This window comes from Schistocerca serialis, chromosome 5 (genome assembly GCF_023864345.2).
Source record: "Schistocerca serialis cubense isolate TAMUIC-IGC-003099 chromosome 5, iqSchSeri2.2, whole genome shotgun sequence".
In the NCBI taxonomy this organism is placed as follows: Eukaryota; Metazoa; Arthropoda; class Insecta; order Orthoptera; family Acrididae; genus Schistocerca; species Schistocerca serialis.
In genome coordinates, this window is record NC_064642.1 from 25518795 (window position 1) to 25531210 (window position 12416).

Consider the following 12416-nt stretch of genomic DNA (forward strand, 5'->3'; position numbering starts at 1 on the left):
TTCCGCGGACTCCGTACGGAGGTCGCCGTAATTCTTCTGGGCGGTGTACGTACTCTCACTGCACGGCCGCAGCGCGGTCAGCTTGTTGTACTGTCGTGCAGTAGTTCATCATCATAAACATAAAAGACGAGAAACTTTATCACTTAGTGCGCAACCATCCTGTGCTGAAAGATCTCTCCAATCTCAAATACATGGACGCAGATGAAGAATTTATTATTATCGTGTCAGAAACATACATAAAACACAGTTTATACAATTATTGACAGATCAACACAGTTTATATAATCTTTGGCAAATATTTGGCAACTTCCAGTGCATTTTCCTTCGCCTGGTGAAGGTCTTCTTCTGTGCAGGTGGCTCGACAAAGTCGTCACTGAAGCGTATGTTGAACAGAATCCCATAGTCACGTTGGGTTTTGTTTTCTTCAATACATCCCCTTTTTGACAGGTTAGCCCGTGCCACTCTTGACCTCAGCCTATTCGAGAACTTCCAGACTGGCAAATTCTCATCATGACCAGGGGGTAAAGATTCTGAAAATCTTTTCCAACCAGAAGGGTGGGATGTCTCAGTCCTCCATAGTTGCAGCCTGGCTTCTTCATCAGTGGTTGTTAGTTTCTCCGATATTTTGGGGAAACTTTTCCTTGACCTCAGTCGTTGTGGGTATGATTGTTGCCCATGCATGGGATGCGTTTTTTTCCTGCTACAGTTTCGTTCTTTCCCTGTTTGCTGCTATCTATCTTCGAACGAGAGGTGGTGAAATTCCTGCAAGGCGTTAGAGCCATTCGATTGGAGTTGACTTCAAGCACGCTGTTATAATGCTGCGTGTGTCGTTTAGGGCAATACCCACGTTTTGGCAGGTGTTTACTTATACCAAACAGGACAGGCGTTCTTTGCAGGGGAGTAGCACAGTGCCATTGCAGAAGTTCGGAGGGTCAGAGCCTGGTTGCCCCACTGGGATCTGTCAGTTTTCTCAGTAGATTGTTCCTGGTGGAGACTTCTGATATGAAATACATGCAGTATTTTATGAACGTTAGAGATCTGTCGAGTGTTACTCTTAAGTATTGAGGAGTGTCACAGTGTACCAGTTTAACCCCTGAGCACTCTATCCTTAACTCGAGGGTAGTTTCCCTATTTCTCAGATGGCTGGTACACGCTTGTGTCTTCGATGGGTTCAAGTTGGTTTATTCTGTAGTATTTTGGCTTCTTCAAGAGGACTCTTTACGGTACATGAAAGGAGGCTCCCCGAAGATTTCCATTCATTAAAGCAATCGGGCGTACCCTGGGCGTCAAGAAATGACGGCTGATCCTTTCAAAAAAAAAAAAGAAAGAAAAAAAATAGCTCTGAGCACTATGAGGTCATCAGTCCCCTAGAACTTAGAACTACTTAAACTAAACTAACCTAAGGACATCACACACATCCATGCCCGAGGCAGGATTCGAACCTGCGACCGTAGCAGTCGCTCGGTTCCAGATTCTAGCGCCTAGAACCGCCCGGCCACCCCGGCCGGCTGATCCTTTCACACCAGAAACATTCATACAGATAAAGAATCCACTCTGGAATAAAATAGGTAGACAGTAGGGATATAACAAACAAAGATTTCACAGGTGGTCTTAGTGGTCATTAGTCAGCAGCGCGCGAAGCAGAACAAACCCCTAGACTACTCAACAGTGACCAATAATGATGAATGTAGATTTCGTATATTTAATAACCAATAAACTGTCAAAGTGTGTGTTTATTATCTACTAATCAACCACAAACAAACGGTCAGCCGTTATCTTGTTGTGATAGCGTTTTCTCTAGTATGTGTTTCGTTTTTTTCAGACGGACTTCCAGTTGTGGCTAAGCCACGTCTCTGCAATATCCTTTCTTCCAGGAGTTCTGCAACGTTTGAAGGAGAGCTTCTGTGAAAATTGGAACACAGGAGACGAGGTACTGGCGGAAGTAAAGCTTCGGTCGTGCTTAGGTGGCTCAATCGGCAGTCGGCTTTCAGCCGTGACACCGTGCGGACGCGCTCGGTTGTTTACTCGCTAGCGCGCGGTCGTGCGTCTTTGTATTGAGTTATAGGGTACCGGTACCGATCCGCCATGGCGTTATCATATCGATAAGCCACAACCAAACTAACGTTCAACGCACCGCACACGAGACCGAAGGCGCACGAAATTTAACGGTATCTTCGAGACATCATGCACATACAAACGCAAGAACTGATAGGCATCCATTTTTAGAAGTTTGTGGTAATGTCTTATGGGACCAAACTGCTGAGGTCATCGGTCCCCAAACTTACACACTACTTAATCTAACCTACACTAAGGACAACAAACACACACACACAGACACACACACACACACACATACACACCCATGCCGACGGGGGCAGCCGCCCGGACCGTGACAAGAGGCCTCAGACTGTGCGGTGTAGCCTCGCAGCTAGGCATCCATTTGTCTGTTGTATCCAGCACAGTGTACCTCACATTTACCGCCGGAACGGCCTGTGGTAGACTCCTCCAGAGATCTACAAACGGCTTCCGCTTCTTCCACGCTGACGGTAATGTGAGTGTGGTAGCAGTTGACCACGCTGGTGTGGAGGTGTGTACAGTGCGCATCCTTGAACTGCCGTTCGAAGTTCCCGCCAACCTTGTCGTTTGAGCACTGCGGCCACATGGCACAGTTTTGAGCCACACAGAGGAGAAATGGAATACATTCGAGAAGTACCCTGTGCTTAACGCGGTACGCCAGGTGCGCATTGGACTTAATAAGCACGTTCCATCATATGTTTTCGTTGGTGGCTGCTGCGTAATTGTTGTTGTGTATGATGGCCAACCGAGGACCTGCTCAAGCTGCGGCCAGGAGGGCCATGTTACAACTGAGTGTCTGCAGTGCCGCCTCGTTCAGGTGCCCCGCAGTGAACTTCCCCAACGATCTACGATGCCCTCTCTCCACGGCATGATGCGAAGGAAGATCAGAATCTGATACCACCTGAAGCTTCTGCAAGTTCCGTTGGAGAGTCGGCACAGACGACGCCGACGACGACGCCACCGCAGCCAAACGGTGCAGAGGTTCCTGCAGCCTCTACCCACTGCGACTTTGGGGGGCACCCCGCCGCCGTCCCTGTGGGGATCGGACACAGTGATACCCGATGACCGAGACTGTATCGAGCCCCGCCCTCTAGTGAACGTTGGGTCTCGGACCTGCAAGCAAAAATCACCCAAGCGACACAAGAAGAGACGATTGTCAGCTGAAGAACAGGACAGCGATGTGAGACTGGTGGAGGAAATCGACTCCGTCGCTACATCTATAGTTGCAACGGATTTCAACGGCCTCATTCACCAGAAGGCACCTGGCGATAAGGAACACTCTCTCACACCTGGTGGTCCTGAAAACGAGGCGCATCGGGTCGGTCCCAGAATGTGAGCTCCTGTGAAAGTGGCTAGCCAACACTGACCTCCCAATCCTCTCTTGGTGATTGGGCGGATGATATGGAGGCAGAGATGCACAGCACACATCGGCAATTCCTCTGGAGCTCATGGCTGATATTGAGCCCAGAGGGCCCTGCCAGTCAGCGAATCATATGTCACAGTAATCCACGCCATGCGGCCAGATGGCTGTGTGGCGTACGAGCTCACCGTGGGCTTGCACCCGTCCATTGCCTCCACCACTTGATATGTCTGAATCCTACCGTGTGGGAACAGCCAGTGCCATGATGTCCACTCCACTGTCAAGACCCGCATGTTACACGACATGATCAGAGCGGCAGACTTGGACATTGCGCATCTCCAGGAGGTCTGTCCCGAGCTGCGTTAAGACCTCTATGGCTACACCTCCTACAGTCTATCATCTGGTGATGGTGCAGGAGGAACGGCCATCCTTCTCCGAGAAGGCATGGAAGCGACGGTAATGACATACTGGCCGAACGCACGAGGCATGGTTCTCACACTTGCGCAGGCTGCCTCGTTAATGTCTACTCACCCTCTGGTACTTCACATCGCGGTGACAGGCACGTCTTCTATTCGGGGGAGGTCGCCCCACTTGTGCAAGAAAATATGACCATTGCGTAGTGGGGTCGATTTTAACAGTGTTCTGCAGCCTGAGGACCAGATACCGTACTACGTCCCTTACCCGGCTCTACGCGCACTGGTACGTGACCTCGCGCTCACGACACATGGATCTTATATCATGGGAACCAGCGTGGATACACGCACTTTACCAGACGATCTGCCGGTCGTCTGGACCGGACATACGTTTCGCGTGGCCTCCGCACAGAGACGCTTGATGCAGAAATCTGGCCGATGGCCTTCACGGATCATCTCACGTATATCTGCACTATCACCTTACCCCGACGACTCACCAGACGCATCAGAGACCTGTGGATGCCAAACATCACCCTCCTTCGCAAGAAATTGTGTCGCAGTTACTGACACATGGAGTCGTTGTTTCAGGCGCCTGCCCCTGTATGCTGTGGTGGCTGGGATGTATAAAACCTCTCTCTGAAAGACTCTGATGGCCTATGGGCGTTACAGATCGAGCTGGCAAAGGACGACATCGGAATTTTATTATACAGCATTACGTGAGATGGCGACGCAACCGCCGTCTTCCGAACGTCAGATGTCCATACAGCGAATCAAGGCTCGTCTACTACGCATCAGGGCAGAGCAGCTAGAAGGTGTCCACATCCGTGCGCGAGTGCATGACTGCATCCCCAACGAAATGGCATCAGTCTATGACAATGTGTGGGAGAGGCACCACTGCAGACGTCACCTCATTATGGCGATAAACAAGGAAGTGAGCAGCTGCGCAGTGATGCAAACGGACCTATTGCAGACTTTTGCTCGACACTATGGAACGCTGTACCTGGAAATCAGGGAAATGTACACTATTACGACGAGCTGCTGCACGATTTTCCCGCCACTAAGATGTTGCCTATCACATCCGACGAGCTGACATCAGCCTTGGCATGTGGAGCACCGAACAAATCGCCAGGGCCAGACGGTTTACAACTGGAATTGTACCGCACTTTTTTATGACTTTATGGGCGAGAAGTGGCTCCAAATGTCTCAAGCACTGGTCCACCCAGATTTCACTGTCTTCGCAGAATTCACAGACGGCATCTTGATCCCAGTACCGAAACCGAATGGTGGTTGTAGGTGGCAGGACTTGAGTCAACTCACACTCCTCTAAAACGACTACAAGATTTTCACCTGCATCCTCTGCACGCATCTCCACACCACTATCGGGAAAGCCATCCACACCGGTCAGACATATTTAGGAGGTGTCAGCAACATTTATACAGCGTTAAGAGCATACCGCGACATAATTGCTTTATCGGCAGACTGCAAAATATGAGGCGCCCTTGTCACTGTCGATTTTGACTACGCATTCGACCACATTGACAACGCTTCCTAAGCGCAGTTTTGGAACACATGGGCCTCTCTCCAGAGTCTACATAGGTGGTCCTTCGACTGATCCACAGAGCGCATTCCCATGTGATGGTGAACAATTATCAGTCTGGTTACATTATTGTTTGATGGTGCGACAAGGATAACCCTTGTTGTGTATGTTATTTGCAGCAGCGCTTGAACCAGCTTTGCATGGTCTATGGCAGCGATTAGCTGGCATTTGCGTGTGGGACGTGACCTTTTGTTCTGCTGCATTCGCCAATGATATAGTGTTCCTAGCCAGACCAGAGGATGAAATGCACATGGCGCTTCATTGGTTACACCAGTACAGAGCGGTAGCTGGGAGGATGAAGAACACAAAATACATGAAAGTCAGAGGGGGGACCTTTCACAAGGTGCCCATACTCAGGTGTTTTAGTAGTGGGGCTACAGGGGTGCCACACCACTCTCCATTGTTGAATGAGGTATCCAAGATGGCGGCGATGACGTCACCAAAGATGGCAGCATGTAGACTTGGCAAGAGTGCATGAGATCATCCAAGATGGCGGCCATGAAGTCATCCAAGATGGCGGATTTTGGCGGGAAGTTGATCAATTGGGCTACCTCCACAAACCTAAACCCCCATCCGCGCACCTGTCTCAGAAAATAGCGGTAACTTCAAATTCCATCAGAACAATGCAACACACCTCTACTAAGGTAAGAAAATGGCGGGAAAATAGCTCATGTGGGCTACCTCCACTAACCTAAGTCATCCGACCGCCTCCTATTCCTAGGAAATGGCGAGAAGAGGACTCAGTGTGTGCTGCACGTATGTCTTTATTTGGCATGCTCTATTTCATTTAAACAATTAGAGGCAGTAAAGCCATCCAGTGTGGTCTGGTCTGGAGTCCAGCTGACCTAGTCCACAGTACTGCCATCAGAGGGCACTGTCGACCATTCCATGACGTAATGCCAGATGCCGGTCTGGGGTGGGGGGAAATGGCGGGAAGCAGTATGTTCACCACAAGGACTGGAGTCCAACTGACCTAGTACACAGTAACGCCACCAGAGAGCACTATTATCTGCTCTGTGATGTTACCCATGATGGCTGACTGGAGGGGAAAATGACTCAGCCTGCACTGGGACGCTGGAGATAGTAAGAAAGGAGTGTACTTTATTTATTTTGCAACAATTTATTTAGGGAAAGATTTTGAGAGATAGTATATTTAACGCACTGATACAAAATACGCGCTCTAACATGCTTTGGGCCACAACAGACAGGGTACAGACCAGTAAACTACTTTTAAATTACCGAAATAATGCACTACAGACACGCAAACAACTCCTAATTTACTGAAATAATTTCAGCACACAACACACAGACATGCAAACTCCTCCAAAATAATTCTGTCCACTGATGTGCAGACACGAAATCCACTCGTAAACTGACCAAACAACACATAGCACATCCTACAGACGTGTTGCAAAATAATGCAACTGACACGCAAAACAATGTGCGCAAGCACCACCTGCTGCCCCCTGTCCACTGGACCGCACAAGAGGCTACCGGCAGCACCCGCAAAGTGACGCGGCTGTCAGCTGCCAAGCCACACACAGGTGGCCATTCAGGTCCCTCAAGCATGAGGCGCTGGCATCCCTTTCATACTTGACACCTGAGAAATTCCTCTCGAAATATGTGAACACCTAGACATCATTGCTGATGCAGCCAGACGGCAGGGAAGACATATTTGCAGAATGCAGATGCTCCAAGGGCGCGTACGTGTCGAGGCCACCACCAGAAGCAAGCCCGCATGAGCCATTGCTCTCATGCTGCTGGTGCCTACAGCGACTGGGTGAAAGTTGGGTCTATTTTTGGGTATACAGTTAGAGTCCTTAGAGTGTTATGCTGACATCACAGGACTCCAAGGTGCACACATGCTGGACTCATACACGAGATGCCTCTGGAAGCACATGTGTTTACCATTGATGGTGCGGTACCTTCGGATACTGAAATCACAGAATAGCACAGGGTGCATTGTTCCCAACGGGGCAAGTGAACTACGTCTAGCTTTGCACATATACCCATCGTGGCTGACGCATCATGTGGAATCATCATCCTGCTATCAATATACATCTCAGAAACGTTAAATGTTCTGACCACTAAGAGCCTGTGCACACTTGTGAAGAAACATTTAATCATAACAGCATTCTTTTTGGTTGGAAAGAGAGCACTCTCTAAGCACAGACAGGGGGGAGGGGGCAGAAGGGAATCAGAACAATTATGCAAATAGAATTCGAAAAACTCTCTTACAGAAGAGAAAAAAATACCCAGAGTTTTCGGTGTCCTACAGTTGCAGGTCTGGAGATGTCCTAATGCCACAGTGGAGAACGAGTGACAGCATCCCCACCAGAGATGGATGGTATATTCCAATTTGTCTTTCAACACTTGCTTTCTCAGAACATTCCATACCTTGCCCCCATCTTGTTTGAATCAGTTTGTAGACGCTCCTACGTCCCGGCACAAAGGATGTCTTATGAATAAATAGAGCATTATGATTGTATTTTGTACAGATCGCCATATTGCATTGACAATTAAACCCTGCAGCATACCCTACATATAGTCAAATACAGAAAGACTCTTACTCAATTACACTGCTCTCCCACTGAGCACAACAGCTTCAATATTAGAGCGCGGAACAGATCTTCAACCCAGCAATACATCACTGCATACCATGTAGATGTAGTAAACATACAATTCGTATCATGTGCCATACGAAATCAGTCCTTTTGCATCATTTGTACATAAACCACGAAGACAGACAGCACCATATACTCTCCTCGGAGCACTAGATATTTCCCTGTGAGATCGGCAGTCTTCCACCCCCGACGGGTGGCCAGATCGGCCTCAGCAGATCGAAGTCACTCTCAGAATTGTTCTACAAATTCTGACTCGATTCTCCCCGGCACAAACGCGTTACTGTTTCTGGTCCAGAAGTGCTTGCCTGCTTTTCTTTTTCTTGTAACCCCAGACTCTGTGGCTACAAGAACACATTTATTTTCGCATGGTTTGCAATGTTATACCATTTTCCCGATACTTCTCGATAGTCGAAACGGAACGTAGATTTATCAGCTATTCCATTACTATTGGTATTTGTCCAGAAAAAACCAATTCATTTGGAGGTAATGTCATTCCTCGATTTATAAAGCCAGTATAGACACCTGTGTGTACCTGTAGAACCAAGAAATCTTGTGACAGTAAAGTACAGTAGTTGTTGCGATCGAGTTTTTTAACATCTGACCGATTACACCTTTCTTTCTAAGACACAGCGGTATCACCTGCAACAAAAACTTATGAGACATGCCCAAATGGTTCAAATGGATCTAAGCACTATGGGACTTAACATCTGAGGTCATCAGTCCACTAGACCTAGAAACACTTAAACCTCACTAACCTAAGAAATCACACACATCCATGCCTGAGACAGGATTCCAACCTGCGATCGTAGCAGCAGCGCGGTTCTGGACTTCAGTGCCTAGAACCGCTCGGCCACAGCGGCCGGCCATCGTTGTTTTCTCACAGTATTATTTTATATCGTCTGGAATCACTTATTGGCTAAGTATTATACTTAATAGTTGTAGAGGATGTGTGATAGGTTCATCTGGAGCAGCAGTGTTATTACGTATGTGTTTGTGTTCCGACAAGTGCAAAGGAGATGACTGTGGAATACTGTAACAGCAGAAGGAAGAGTATGTCAACTCGTAAGAACTGTACTGGTATTTCTATTTCCAGAGCCACAGTCGTCCAATACTCCGCTCATTGTCGAATGTCGTTCAATTGAGACTGCAATCGTAACATTTAATTGTAAGTACAATGATAGAACATATATGTGACCGGATTTCTAGGATGATTCTGCCTATGTGTGCTTGGCATGCAGCGCAGGTTACCGCAGTGATTCACGTTTCCGTTAATGGCAGGGTCTGCCCGAATGGAGAGGGGTGTTGGAGTGTAGGAATTTCGATGACTTATTTGTTATGGCCTCTAGACGACCGAATAGCGGACTAATACTTACTAGGTGTTGGATAGCTTCCGTGATCGCGTGGAGAAATGGGAAATTTCAAAAGGGAGGTGTGTTGGCACTGGACCGTTATTCCCTCCCATGTAAATTGTTCGGGTGACTGCTTCTGCACATTTCACGCCTTTATTTAGTTGAGAGAACATCGACTGTGCTGTGTGCATGTAGCAGGTGGAAGACACATTTGCTGGTTCTCTAGATATGTGAAACACCTTAGTTGGCCTTGTAAATTATAGGGATGATTTGGAATCTGTCACATCACGGACATTGGTATTCACGTGTGGAAATATCAGTTTCTCTGTTTGATCTTACGTAAAGGTCTTCACAGACGGGATAGGTTTCTCGTTACTCAGTGGTCAATAGCACGCTCCATCTCGCTTAAGTGTCGGGTTTGTAGAGAAATACTTTCCAGTCTATATCTTAAGAATTATGTTGAGCGAGCTATCGGTAGGACACTGCTGTGAGATTGATGTCGAAAGTACCGCAAAAATGGTATAATATGCTTACAAACCAATGCGGAAATAAAGGTGTTCTTTTAATCCCAGAGTCTGTAATGGGTGTAGAAAAGCAAGCCCGACCAGAAACAGCAAAGCGTTTTTGCCGAGGGGGGGAAACGAGCCCGAATTTGTAGAACAGTTCTGAGAGCGACTTTGGTCTGCTGAGGGCACTCTGGTCAACCATCGGGGGTGGACGACTGCCGAACTCATAGGGAATTATCTAGTGCTGTGAGAAGTGTATACGGCGCTCTCTGTCTTCGTGGTTACATGAACAAATGATGTAAAAAGACTGATTTTGTATGGTGCAGTATACAAATTGTATGTTTACTACATCGACACGGTACATGATGATATATTGCTGTTTTGGAGATCTGTTCCGCGCTCTAATATTGAAGCTGCTGTCTTCAGTGGGAGAGCAGTGTAATTGAGTAAGAGTCTTTCTGTATTTGACTATATGTAGGGCATGTTGCAGGGTTTAACTGTCGATGCAATATTTCGGTCTGTACAAAATATAATAATAATGCCCTATTCATTCACAAGACATCCTTTGTGCTGGGATGTAGCAGCGTCTACAAACTGATTCGAGCAAGATGGGGGCAAAGTACGGAAAGTTCTGAGAAAGCAAGTGTTCAAAGACAAGTTGAAACAAACTATCCATCTATGGTGGGGATGACGTCACTCATCTGCCACTGTGGCACCAGGACATCTCCAGACCTGCAGCTGTAGGATACCGAAAATTCCGGCCATTTTTTTTTTCTCTTCTGTAAGAGAGTGCTTCCAATTCTGTTTACATAATTGTTTTGATTCCCTCTCCCACGTCTCCTCATCTGTGCTTAGAGAGTGCTCTCTTTCCAAACAACAGGAATGCTTTTATGATTAAAGGTGTTTTCGCGAGTGTGCACAGGCTCTTTGTGGCGAGAACATTTAACGTTTCTGAGACGTATGTTGATAGCAGGACGACGATTTCGTGCGATTCGTCAGCCACGATGGGTATGTGTGCACAGCTAGACGTAGCTTGCATGCTGCGTTAGGAGCAACGCACCCTGCGCTTCTCTGTGACATTAGTATCCGCAGGTACTGCATCATCAACGGAAAACACACGTGCTGTCCAGAGGCGTCTCGCGTATGGGGCCATCGTGAGCGCGCCTTGGAGTTCTTTCACGTCAGTATAACGCTCTAAGAACTCCAACTGTATTCCTGAAAATAGACCCAACTTTCACCTGGTCGCCGTAGGCAGCACCGGCATGAGAGCAATGGCTCATGCTGACATGCGTCCATTGGTGGCTCCGCCGTATGAGTGCCCTTAGCTTGGAGCGTTTGTGTTCTGCAAATAGGTCTTCACTCCAGTCTGGCTGTGTCAGTAAGCCGGCCAGAGTGGCAGTGCGGTTCTAGGCGCTACAGTCTGGAGCCGAGCGACCGCTACGGTCGCAGGTTCGAATCCTGCCTCGGGCATGGATGTGTGTGATGTCCTTAGGTTAGTTAGGTTTAATTAGTTCTAAGTTCTAGGCGACTGATGACCTCAGAAGTTAAGTCGCATAGTGCTCAGAGCCATTTGAACCATTTTTTGTGTCAGTACTGGTGCCTAGGTGATCACATATTTCGTGAGGAATTTTTCAGGTGTCAAGTGTGAAAGGGATGCCGGCACCCATGTTTGAGGCACCCAAACGGGCACCTGTGTGTGGCTTGGCAACTGATGCCCGCATCACTTTGTGGGTGCTGCCGGGAGCCTCCTGCGCAGTGCAGTGGGCAGGGGGTGGCAGGCCGTTCCGTATAAGTTGCATTATTATGCGAACAGGTCCGTAAGCTATGCTATGCGTTATTTGGACAGTTTACAAATTGATTTTGTGTCCACACATCAGTGTAGGGCATTATTTTGGAGGAGTCTGCATGTCTGTGTGCTGTGTGCTGAAATTATTTCGGTAAATTAGGAGTTGTTTGCCAGCCGCAGTGGCCGAGCGGTTCCAGGCGCTTCAGTCTTGGACCACATGACCGCTACTGTGGTAGGCTCGAATCCTGCCTCAGGCATGGATGTGTGTGATGTCCTTATGTTAGTTAGGTTTAAGTAGTTATACGTTCTAAGGGACTGATGACTTCAGATGTTAAGTCCCATAGCGCTCAGAGCCATTTGAACCATTTTAGGAGTTGTTTGCATGTCTGTAGTGCGTTATTTCGGTAATTTAAAAGTAGTTTATTGGTCTGCTTGCCTTATCGTGTGACCCCAAACATGTTATAGTGTGTGTTTTGTAACAGTGTGATAAATATACTATAGCTCAAAATCCTTCCCTTAAGAAATTGTTGCAAAATAAATTAAGTACACTCCTTCCTTCTCTCTCCAGAAGCCCAGTGGAAGCTGAGCTATTTTCCCCTTCAGACAGCCATCTTGGGTTACGTCACAGAACAGATGACAGTGCGCTCTGGTGGCAGTACTGTGTACTAGGTCAGTTGGACTCCAGATCCCATGGCGATCACACTG